This window comes from Balaenoptera musculus, chromosome 4 (assembly GCF_009873245.2).
Source record: "Balaenoptera musculus isolate JJ_BM4_2016_0621 chromosome 4, mBalMus1.pri.v3, whole genome shotgun sequence".
Lineage (NCBI taxonomy): Eukaryota > Metazoa > Chordata > Mammalia > Artiodactyla > Balaenopteridae > Balaenoptera > Balaenoptera musculus.
The window spans coordinates 52549606-52562586 of NC_045788.1; the positions used below are offsets into that span (position 1 = coordinate 52549606).

General features: G+C 40.5%; 1 protein-coding gene across 2 annotated transcripts in view; it reads left to right on the forward strand.

Annotated features, from left to right (window-relative positions):
- NAALADL2 (N-acetylated alpha-linked acidic dipeptidase like 2) overlaps nucleotides 1-12981 on the forward strand; it is a 1542421-nt gene that overhangs the window by 330208 nt on the left and 1199232 nt on the right. The window lies entirely within an intron of this gene.

Here is a 12981-nt window from a genome sequence, read left to right on the forward strand (position 1 = left end):
CAAATTTGAACAGAAAGTACAGAGAGTTCCCATGTATCCTTTCACCACAGGGATGATGCATAGCCTCTCCCAACATCAACATCCCACATGTACCAGTATAGTACATTTGTTACAATTGATGAACCAACATTGATACATCACTATCAACAGTTTGCATTAGGCTTCACACTTTTGTGTTGTTCTGTGGATTTGACAAAGATATGATGTCATGTATCCACAATTATATATTTTACAAAATAGTTTCCCTGCTCAAAAATCCTCTGAGTTCCAGCTGTTCATCCTTACTTCCCCCTAAATCCCTGACAATCATTGATCTTTTTACTGTTTCCATGGTTTTGCATTTTGCAGAATGTCATATAGTTGGAATCATACAGTATGTAGCTTTCAGATTGTCTTCTTTTACTTGGTAGTATGCATAATTTATCATATATTGTTGCGGCTTTATACTCCATTTCTTTTCAGTACTTAATGATATCCTATTGTCTGGATATACCACTGTTTGTCTATTCATCTATTGAAGGACATCTTAGTTGCTTCCAAGTTTTGACACTTATGAATAAAGCTGCTATGAATATCTGTGTGCAGGTCTTTGTGTGAACATAAGTTTTCAACTCATTTGAGTAAATACCAAAGAGCACAATTGTTGGGTCATATGGTAAGAGTGTGTTTAGTTTTGTAAGAAACTGCCAAACTTCTTCCAAAGTGGCTGTACCATTTTGCATTCCAACCAACAATTAATGAAAGTTCCCGTTGCTCCACATCTTCATTAGTATTGTTGGTGTTTTGGATGTTAGTCATTCTAATAGGTGTGTAGTGGTATCTCATTGTTGTTTTAATTTGCAATCCCCTAATAACATATGATGTTGCACATCTTTTCCTATGCTTATTACCACTTGTATATCTTCTATTGGGGGGGGGGGTGTCTGTTCAGATCTTTTGCCCATTTTTTTAGTTGGGCCATTCATTTTCTTATTATTGAGTTTTAAGGATTCTTTGTATATTTTGGATAACAGTCCTTTTTGTGGCTGTCTTTTCATTCTCTTGACAGTGACTTTTGCCAAGTAGAAGATTTTTAATTCAATGAAGTCCAACTTATCGAATCTTCTTTCATGGACCATGCTTTTAGTGTTGTATCTAAAAGTCACTGCCAAACCCAAGGTCATCTAGATTTTCTCCTGTGTTATGTTCTAGGAGTTTTATAGTTTTGCATTTTATATTTAGGTCTATGATTTGTTTTGAGTTAATTTTTGTAAAGGTTGTAAATTTTGTATTTAGATTAATTTTTTTTTTTTCATGTGACTGATTGTCCCAACACTATTTTCAAAAAGGCTATCATTTCTCAATTGAATTGCCTCTGCTACTTTGTTAAAGATCAGTTGACTATGTTTGTGTGAATCTATTTCTGGGCTCTTTATTTTGTTCCATTGATCTATTTGTCTGTTCTTTCACCAAAAACACACTGTCTTAATTACTATAGTTTTATTGTAAGTCTTGAAGTCAGGTAGCATCAGTCCTCAGACTTTGTTCTTCTTTAATATTATGTTGGCTTTTCTCTATCTTTTGCCTTTCCATATGAACTTTAGAATCAATTTGTCTATATCCATACAATAACTTGCTGAGATTTTGATTAGGATTGCACTAAATCTATAGATCAAGTTGGAAAGAACTGACATTTTGACAATGTTGAATCTCCTATCCATGAACATGGAATATCTCTCTATTTATTTAGTTCTTTGATTTTGCTCATCAGAGTATTATAGTTGTCCTAATATAGATCTTGTATATATTTTGTTAAATTTATACATAAATCTTTAATTTGGGGGGGTACTAATGTAAATAGTATTGTGTTAATTCCAAATTCCTCATGTTCATTGCTGGTATATAGGAAAGCAATTGACTTTTCTATGTTCACCTTGTATATCAAATTTTCTGTAGTTGCTTATTAGTTCCAGGAGTTTTTGGTTGATTTTTTTCAGATTTTCTACATAGACAATCATATCATCTGTGTTATACTTGTTATACCTGTTCTTTTCTTTTCCTTTCTCATTGTATTATCTAGGACTTCCAGTATGATGTTGAAAAGGAGTGGTAAGAGGGGACATCCTTGTCTTGTTCTTAATCATAGCAGGAAAGCATCTAGTTTCTCACCATTAAGTATGAGGTTAGCTGTAGGATTTTTTAGATGTTCTTTATCAAACTGAAGAGGTTCCCATCTATTTTTAGTTTGCTGAGAGGTTTATCATGAATAAGTGTTGAATTTTGTCAAATTCTTTTTCTGTATCTATTGATATGATCATGTAATTTTTCTTCCTAGACTGTTGATGTGATGGATTGCATTGACTGGTTTTTAAATGTTGAACCAGCCTTGTGTATCTGAAATAACTTCTACTTGGTCATGTTGTATGATTATTTTTATACACAGTGTGTTTTAAAAATTTTGTTTGTGAAAAACATTTGAAAATTGAGACATTCCCCACATTTATTTTGGGCATACTTGAAGAAGACCTGACATTCCTGGGCTTATTACCTCACATGGCAACAATCTGTGGGAGCTGAGTAACTGTTGCTGCTCCCCACCACCCCACAATCCTTGTAACCCTTTAATGCTTTATGTCCAGATACTTCATTCATTTACATCACCTGCCTCAAATGGTCTCAAGCATACTCCTGCCTTGGAGATAGTTGGAGGTGCTCCAAGTGCTGATGTTACTTGAAATCTGTGTTGTCTAAACCTGTGCATATTGTTGAGACTCTTCATTCCTTTGCACCTGTGACCCTATTTTCTTCTGATATTATTCCCATTTTTTTTACATGCCTCCCTCATGGATCTTCCTCTTATCATCTTTTAAAAGTTGAAGTTCCTTAGAATCCCATCATTGGCTCTTTTTTCTCTACATACTCAGCGTAGATGATCATCCATACTCACTGTTTTTCAGGTCCTAGAATCCCTGCTATCCCCCTCTTCCCAGAATACTTGCTTTCATTATTATTCACATATTTATTGGTTCCAAGGAGCCACGAGAAACAACAGGGAATAATGACTTGTCACATGCCTTTAAAGGGAATGGTAAGTCACACATTTGAAATGGCAGTGATAGTTGGAAGGAATGGCAAAAGAAAAAAAAGATATACATCATGAAATATATTGACAGTCTGGAAATGTACTCAGTTTATTTTCACTAGTCTAGTCATAATCTTAATTGACAGGGAAACAGATGAAACCCCAAAGACTCCTATTTGTTTAACAGTGAAAGATTGTCCTAAAATCAAACATAATCTTAGAGACCAGCCTGGCAGGGAAAGAGGAAATAATCTTTAGATCTTTCATTATTACAGGATGATGATGAGATATCTATATCTGTCTGTATCTATAGCTATCTATTTATCTATCTATCTATCTATCTATCTCTCTATCAATCATCTATCTATCTGTAATAGCAGGTACATCTATACAGTGGAATATTATTTGGCAATAAAAAGGAATGGAGTGCTGACACATACTATGATGAACCTTAAAACTATTATGTTAAGTAAAAGACACCAGAAAACAAAGGCCACATGTTGTATGATTACAGTATCACAATCCACAGAGACAAAAAGCCAATCAGTGGTTGCCTGAGGCTGGGATTGGGAGTGGGGATTAAGTACAAATGGGCATAAGGAAAATTTTGGTGGGGGGCAAAGAAGTATTCTAAAACTGGGTTATGGTGATGGTTAACTTATTGTATACATTTACTAAAAATCACTGAATTACACACATTAGATGTATAAATTATATTCCACTAAAGCTGAGGCAGGAGATAAATGGGTTCCAGGCTGGACGTTTACAACTGGCCTCCTGTTCACACTTCCTGGGATGAGAAGAAGATGGGCTCCAGGCTGGACATTCATTACCAGCCCCCTGTTTGCATTTCCTGAGGCAAGAGACAAACGGGCTCTAGACTACATATTTATGACCAGACTCCTGTCTATATTTCGAGATCTGTACCTCGATATAAAAACCAGCAACAGGAATAGGGTAAATAACCAGACATCGGGCATTTTTATAGTAGGGAAAGAGTGCCATAAAAGGATCAAGAGGTCACACACTTCCCATCCTTGGGGCAAGGGAAACATTGCACGTGTGCAGAAAGTCTCCTTGGGGGTCAAAACGGAGGGGGCACCACCCCATAATATGTGATCCTAAGGCCATCCCATAGGCCTCTGGGCTGAAATCCATCTTGGAAAAAGTTGTGCATGCATGTTGGTGAGGGTCCTAGGGCAGGTCAGTTGTGGAAAAAGAAACCAGATAATTGGCCCAAGGTAAACAAAGGCCCGGAAGAACTGCCTTATATAAATGACTTCACCACCTCTTCACTGCACTCCTCCTCATTAGGGAGGACACCCGCACCCTTTCTCTCCCGGGTGTGCCTCTCTGCCTTGCTTCTATCTTAAGTAAACAAACTGTTTCTCTGTGTGCTCTCCCACTTGTTGTACTGTGCCTCTAATAATAAACTTTGTACCTGTTTTTACAGTTCTTGCCTCCGTGAGAAATGCATTTTTCACTGGTGGCAAGAGCCAGGGGGTGTGGTGGCCAGGATTCCTGGTTTTCATCCAGGCTACCCAGGTTCAATTTCTGGGAAGGGAATTAAGACCTCACTTCTGGCCACCACTCACTGCTGCGTCCTGGAGATCAAAGCTACTTAAATAACAATAGCTGGTCTTTTTCTATGCGCTTAGAAGGCACAGTGAGGCTAAGTAAGGTGCACCAGTACAAACAGCTAATAAATATCATGGCTAGGATTTGAACCCAGACAGTCTCTCTCCAGGGCACTTGAAATCATTTTTCATGAATTATCTGATATTTAATCCTTAATATAACCTTATGAGATGATATCACTAATATAATTTTCTCACTTTACAGGTGAGGAAATAAACCTAAAGGTTAAGTAAATTGCCCAAGGTCACAGAGTTCATGGTTTAGCTGGAATTGAAACCCAGAGAGACTGACTTGTAACTTACATCTGTAATCTTTTTGAGTTAATTGACCACACAGCAATATCTCTGAAGCCACAGATACGAATTTATATTTATAAGTAGCTGGCAGGAATGGTGGCATTGTAAGTATGAAATGAAGAAAGAAAAAGTAGCCTAGTGTTTTATTGATAACTTTTTGGGCTACCTTGCTTGGATCAAGAACTTGACATACAGCACAAAGCCTAGAGACCTAAGGCTAAGAAACCATCCATTTACTGACAAGTGGTCTGGGAAGGAAGGGTCAGGTTTCTTTTAACTTGGGGGAAAATATTTATTTCCACTTATTTCCTTAATCAATCTTATAAAGGAACTGACTGATTTTTTTTTTTTAAACATCTTTATTGAAGTATAATTACCTTACAATAGTGTGTTAGCTTCTGCTTTATAACAAAGTGAATCAGTTATACATATACAATATGTTCCCATTTCTCTTCCCTCTTGCATCTCCCTCCCTCCCACCCTCCCCATCCCACCCCTCTAGGTGGTCACAAAGCACCGAGCTGATCTCCCTGTGCTATGCGGCTGCTTCCCACTAGCTATCTATTTTACATTTGGTAGTGTATATATGTCCATGACACTCTCTTACCCTGTCACATCTCACCCCACCCCCTCCCCATATCCTCAAGTCCATTCTCTAGTAGGTCTGTGTCTTTATTCCCGTCTTGCCACTAGGTTCTTCATGGCCTTTTTTTTTTTCCTTAGATTCCGTATATATGTGTTAGCATACTGTATTTGTTTTTCTCTTTCTGACTTACTTCACTCTGTATGACAGACTCTAACTCCATCCACCTCATTACAAATACCTCCATTTCATTTCTTTTTATGGCTGAGTAATATTCCATTGTATATATGTGCCACATCTTCTTTATCCATTCATCTGTCGATGGACAATTAGGTTGCTTCCAGGTCCTGGCTATTGTAAATAGAGCTGCAATGAACATTGTGGTAAATGACACTTTTTGACCTATGGTTTTCTCAGGGTATATGCCCAGTAGTGGGATTGCTGGGTCGTATGGTAGTTCTATTTGTAGTTTTTTAAGGAACCTCCATACTGTTCTCCATAGTGGCTGTATCAATTTACATTCCCACCAACAGTGCAAGAGTGTTCCCTTTCCTCCACACCCTCTCCAGCATTTATTGTTTCTAGATTTTTTGATGATGGCCATTCTGACCGGTGTGAGATGATATCTCATTGTAGTTTTGATTTGCATTTCTCTAATGATTAATGATGTTGAGCATTCTTTCATGTGTCTGTAGGCCATCTGTATATCTTCTTTGGAGAAATGTCTATTTAGGTCTTCTGCCCATTTTTGGATTGGGTTGTTCGTTTTTTTGTTATTGAGCTGCATGAGCTGCTTGTAAATCTTGGAGATTAATCCTTTGTCAGTTGCTTCATTTGTAAATATTTTCTCCCATTCTGATGGTTGTCTTTTGGTCTTGTTTATGGTTTCCTTTGCTGTGCAGAAGCTTTTAAGTTTCATTAGGTCCTATTTGTTTATTTGTGTTCTTATTTCCATTTCTCTGGGAGCTGGGTCAAAAAGAATCTTGCTGTGATGTATGTCATAGAGTGTTCTGCCTATGTTTTCCTCTAAGAGTTTGATAGTGTCTGGCCTTACACTTAGGTCTTTAATCCATTTGGAGTTTATTTTTGTGCATGGTGTCAGGGAGTGTTCTAATTTCATACTTTTACATGTACCTGTCCAATTTTCCCAGCACCACTTATTGAAGAGGCTGTCTTTTCTCCACTGTATATGCTTGCCTCCTTTATCAAAGATAAGGTGACCATATGTGTGTGGGTTTATCTCTGGGCTTTCTATCCTGTTCCATTGATCTATATTTCTGTTTTTGTGCCAGTACCAAACTGTCTTGATTACTGAAGCTTTGTAGTATAGTCTGAAGTCAGGGAGCCTGATTCCCCCAGCTCCATTTTTCGTTCTCAAGATTGCTTTGGCTATTCGGGGTCTTTTGTGTTTCCATACAAATTGTGAAATTTTTTGTTCTAGTTCTGTGAAAAATGCCAGTGGTAGTTTGATAGGGATTGCATTGAATCTGTAGATTGCTTTGGGTAGTAGAGTCATTTTCACAATGTTGATTCTTCCAATCCAGGAACATGGTATATCTCTCCATCTATTTGTATCATCTTTAATTTCTTTCATCAGTGTCTTATAATTTTCTGCATACAGGTCTTTTGTCTCCTTAGGTAGGTTTATTCCTAGATATCTTATTCTTTTTGTTGCAATGGTAAACGGGAGTGTTTTCTTAATTTCACTTTCAGATTTTTCGTCATTAGTGTATAGAAATGCAAGCGATTTCTGTGCATTAATTTTGTATCCTGCTACTTTACCAAATTCATTGATTAGCTCTAGGAGTTTTCTGGTAGCATCTTTAGGATTCTCTATGTATAGTATCATGTCATCTGCAAATAGTGACAGCTTTACTTCTTCTTTTCCGATTTGGATTCCTTTTATTTCTTTGTCTTCTCTGATTGCTGTGGCTAAAACTTCCAAAACTATGTTGAATAATAGTGGTGAGAGTGGGCAACCTTGTCTTGTTCCTGATCTTAGTGGAAATGGTTTCAGTTTTTCACCATTGAGGACAATGTTGGCTGTGGGTTTGTCATATATGGCCTTTATTATGTTGAGGAAAGTTCCCTCTATGCCTACTTTCTGCAGGGCTTTTATCATAAATGGGTGTTGAATTTTGTCGAAAGCTTTCTCTGCATCTATCAAGATGATCATATGGTTTTTCTCCTTCAATTTGTTAATATGGTGTATCACATTGATTAATTTGCGTATATTGAAGAATCCTTGCATTCCTGGGATAAACCCCACTTGATCATGGTGTATGATCCTTTTAATGTGCTGTTGGATTCTGTTTGCGAGTATTTTGTTGAGGATTTTTGCATCTATGTTCATCAGTGATATTGGCCTGTAGTTTTCTTTCTTTGTGACATCTTTGTCTGGTTTTGGTATCAGGGTGATGGTGGCCTCGTAGAATGAGTTTGGGAGTGTTCCTCCCTCTGCAATATTTTGGAAGAGTTTGAGAAGGATAGGTGTTAGCTCTTCTCTAAATGTTTGATAGAATTCACCTGTGAAGCCATCTGGTCCTGGGCTTTTGTTTGTTGGAAGGTTTTTAATCACAGTTTCAATTTCAGTGCTTGTGATTGGTCTGTTCATATTTTCTATTTCTTCCTGGTTCAGTCTCGGCAGTTTGTGCATTTCTAAGAATCTGTCCATTTCTTCCAGGTTGTCCATTTTATTGGCATAGAGTTGCTTGTAGTAATCTCTCATGATCTTTTGTATTTCTGCAGTGTCAGTGGTTACTTCTCCTTTTTCATTTCTAATTCTATTGATTTGAGTCTTCTCCCTTTTTCTCTTGATGAGTCTGGCTAATGGTTTATCAATTTTGTTTATCTTCTCAAAGAACCAGCTTTTAGTTTCATTGATTTTTGCTATTGTTTCCTTCATTTCTTTTTCCTTTATTTCTGACCTGATCTTTATAATTTCTTTCCTTCTGCTGGCTTTGGGGTTTTTTTGTTCTTCTTTCTCTAATTGCTTTAGGTGCAAGGTTAGGTTGTTTATTCGAGATGTTTCCTGTTTCTTGAGGTAGGCTTGTATTGCTATAAACTTCCCTCTTAGCACTGCTTTTGCTGCGTCCCATAGGTTTTGGGTCGTCGTATCTCCATTGTCATTTATTTCTAGGTATTTTTTGATTTCCCCTTTGATTTCTTCAGTAATCACTTCATTATTAAGTAATATATTGTGTAGCCTCCATGTGTTTGTATTTTTTACAGATGTTTTCCTGTAATTGATATCTAGTCTCATAGCGTTGTGGTCGGAAAAGATACTTGATACGATTTCAATTTTCTTAAATTTACCAAGGCTTGATTTGTGACCCAAGATATGATCTATCTTGGAGAATGTTCCATGAGCACTTGAGAAAAATGTGTATTCTGTTGTTTTTGGGTGGTATGTCCTATAAATATCAATTAAGTCCATCTTGTTTAATGTATCATTTAAAGCTTGTGTTTCCTTATTTATTTTCATTTTGGATGATCTGTCCATTGGTGAAAGTGGGGTGTTAAAGTCCCCTACTATGATTGTGTTGCTGTCGATTTCCCCTTTTATGGCTGTTAGTACTTGCCTTATGTATTGAGGTGCTCCTATGTTGGGTGCATAAATATTTACAATTGTTATACCTTCCTCTTGGATCGATCCCTTGATCATTATATAGTGTCCTTCTTTGTCTCTTGTAATAGTCTTTATTTTAAAGTCTATTTTGTCTGATATGAGAATTGCTACTCCAGCTTTCTTTTGATTTCCATTTGCATGGAATATCTTTTTCCATCCCCTCACTTTCAGTCTGTATGTGTCTCTAGGTCTGAAGTGGGTCTCTTGTAGACAGCATATATATGGGTCTTGTTTTTGTATCCATTCAGCCAGCCTGTGTCTTTTGGTGGGAGCATTTAATCCATTTACATTCAAGGTAATTATCGATATGTATGTTCCTATTCCCATTTTCTTAAATGTTTTGGGTTTGTTATTGTAGGTGTTTTCCTTCTCTTGTGTTTCTTGCCTAGAGAAGTTCCTTTAGCATTTGTTGTAAAGCTGGTTTGGTAGTGCTGAACTCTCTCAGCTTTTGCTTGTCTGTAAAGGTTTTAATTTCTCCATCACATTTGAATGAGATCCTTGCTGGGTAGAGTAATCTTGGTTGTAGGTTCTTCTCCTTCATCACTTTAAGTATATCCTGCCACTCCCTTCTGGCTTGCAGAGTTTCTGCTGAAAGATCAGCTGTTAACCTTATGGGGATTCCCTTGTGTGTTATTTGTTTTTTTTCCTTTGCTGCCTTTAATATGTTTTCCTTATATTTAATTTTTGACAGTTTGATTAATATGTGTCTTGGCGTGTTTCTCCTTGGGTTTATCCTGTATGGGACTCTCTGTGCTTCCAGGACTTGATTAACTATTTCCTTTCCCATATTAGGGAAGTTTTCAACTATAATCTCTTCAAATATTTTCTCAGTCCCTTTCTTTTTCTCTTCTTCTTCTGGGACCCCTATAATTCGAATGTTGGTGCGTTTAATGTTGTCCCAGAGGTCTCTGAGACTGTCCTCAGTTCTTTTCATTCTTTTTTCTTTATCCTGCTCTGCAGTAGTTATTTCCACCATTTTATCTTCCAGGTCACTTATCCTTTCTTCTGCCTCAGTTATTCTGCTATTGATCCTATCTAGAGTATTTTTAATTTCATTTATTGTGTTTTTCATCATTGCTTGATTCCTCTTTAGTTCTTCTACGTCCTTGTTAAATGTTTCTTGCATTTTGTCTATTCTATTTCCAAGATTTTGGATCATCCTTACTATCATTATTCTGAATTCTTTTTCAGGTAGACTACCTATTTCCTCTTCATTTGTTAAGTCTAGTGTGTTTTGACCCTGCTCCTTCATCTGCTGTGTGTTTTTCTGTCGTCTTATTTTGCTTATCTTACTGTGTTTGGGGTCTCCTTATCACAGGTTGCAGGTTTGTAGTTCCCGTTGTTTTTGGTATCTGTCCCCAGTGGCTAAGGTTGGTTCAGTGGGTTGTGTAGGCTTCCTGGTGGAGGGAACTAGTGCCTGAGCTCTGGTGGATGAGGCTGGATCTTGTCTTTCTGGTGGGCACGTCCACGTCTGGTGGTGTATTTTGGGGTGTCTGTGGCCTTATTATGATTTTAGGCAGCCTCTCTGCTAATGGATGGGGCTGTGTTCCTGTCTTGCTAGTTGTTTGGCATAGGGTGTTCAGCACTGTAGCTTGCTGGTCATTGAGTGATGCTGGGTCTTGATGTTGAGATGGAGATCTCTGAGAGATTTTTGCCGTTTGGTATTACGTGGAGCTGGGAGGTCTCTTGTGGACCAGTGTCCTGAAGTTGGCTCTCCCACCTCCGAGGTACGGCCCTGATGCCTGGCTGAAGCACCAAGAGCCTTTCGTCCACACGGCTCAGAGTAAAAGGGAGAAAAAATAGAAAGAAAGAAAGGAAGGAAGGAAGGAAGGAAGGAAGGAAGGAAGGAAGGAAGAAAGAAAGAAAGAAAGAAAGAAAGAAAGAAAGAAAGAAAGAAAGAAAGAAAGAAAGAAAGAAAGAAAGAAGCTATAATATAGTGAAGTAAAATAAAGCTATTATAAAGCAAAGCTATACAGACAAAATCTCCCCCAGAAGCATATGCATATACACTCACAAAAAAAAAAGGAAAAGGGGAAAAATTAATATATCCTGCTCCCAAAGTCCACCTCCTGAATTTGGGATGATTCGTTGTCTATTCAGGTATTCAACAGATGCAGGCACATCAAGTTGTTTGTGGAGTTTTAATCCGCTTCTTCTGAGGCTGCTGGGAGAGATTTCCCCTCCTCTTCTCTGTTCGCACAGCTCCTGGGGATCAGCTTTGGATTTGGACCCGCCTCTGCGTGTAGGTCGCCTGAGGGCGTCTGTTCCCCGCCCAGACAGGACGGGGTTAAAGGAGCAGCTGCTTCGGGGACTCTGGCTCACCCAGGCCGCGGGGAGGGAGGGGTACAGAGGAGGCGGGGCGAGCCTGCGGCGTCAGAGGCCGGCGTGACGTTGCAGCAGCCTGAGGCGCTCAGTGCGTTCTCCCGGGGATGTTGTCCCGGGATCACGGGACGCTGGCAGTGGCGGGCTGCACGGGCTCCCGGGAGGGGCGGCGCGGAGAGTGACCTGTGCTCGCACACAGGCTTTCTGGAGGCGGCAGCAGCAGCCCCAGCGTCTCACGCCCGTCTCTGGGGTACGCGCTGACCGCCGCGGCTTGCGCCAGTCTCTGGAGTTCGTTTCGGCGGCGCTCTGAATCCCCTCTCCTTGCGCGCCGCGAAACAAAGAGGCAAGAAAAAGTCTCTTGCCTCTTCGGCAGCTGCAGACTTTTTCCCAGTCTCCCTCCCAGCCAGCTGTGGTGCACCAACCCCTTCAGGCTGTGTTCACGCCGCCAACCCCAGTCCTCTCCCTGCGATCCAACAGAAGCCCGAGCCTCCGCTCCCAGCCCCGCCCGCCCCGGCGGGGGAGCAGACAAGCCTCTCGGGCTGGTGAGCGCTGCTCGGCGCCGAGCCTCTGTGCGGGAGTCTCTCCGTTTTTCCCTCTGCGCCCCTGTTGCTATGGGATCCGCGCTGTTAGCCGCGGCTCGCGCCCGTCTCTGAAGTTCGTTTAGGCGGCGCTCTGAATCCCCTCTCCTCGCGCACCAGGAACCAGGGAAGAAAAAGTCTCTTGCCTCTTCGGCAGCTGCAGACTTTTTCCCCAGACTCCCTCCCGGCTAGCTGTGGTGCACTAACCCCTTCAGGCTGTGTTCACGCCGCCAACCCCAGTCCTCTCCCTGCGACCGAAGCCCAAGCCTCAGCTCCCAGCCCCGCCCGCCCCGGCGGCTGAGCAGACAAGCCTCTCGGGCTGGTGAGTGCTGGTCAGCGCCGAGCCTCCGTGCGGGAAGTGCGGGAATCTCTCCACTTTGCCCTCCGCACCCCTGTGGCTGCGCTCTCCTCCGTGGCTCCGAAGCTTCCCCCCTCTGCCACCCGCAGTCTCTGCCCGCGAAGGGGCTCCTAGTGCGTGGAAATCTTTCCTCCTTCACAGCTCCCTCCCACTGGTGCAGGTCCCGTCCCTATTCTTTTGTCTCTGTTATTTCTTTTTTCTTTTGCCCTACCCAAGTACCGGGGGAGTTTCTTGCCTTTTGGGAGGTCTGACGTCTTCTGCCAGCGTTCAGTGGGTGTTCTGTAGGAGCAGTTCCACGTGTAGATGTATTTCTACTGTATCTGTGGGAAGGAAGGTGATCTCAGCATCTTACTCTTACGCCATCTTCTCTCCTCCCCCCTGACTGATTTTTAATAAGCGTACATCTCAAGGGCATAAACCCTAGAAAAAAAACTCCAGGGGGGAAGTGTTCGCTTATTCATTTAGTATTTATTGATTACCAACTCTGTGTTATGTCTTGTACTAGGACATTGCTAGT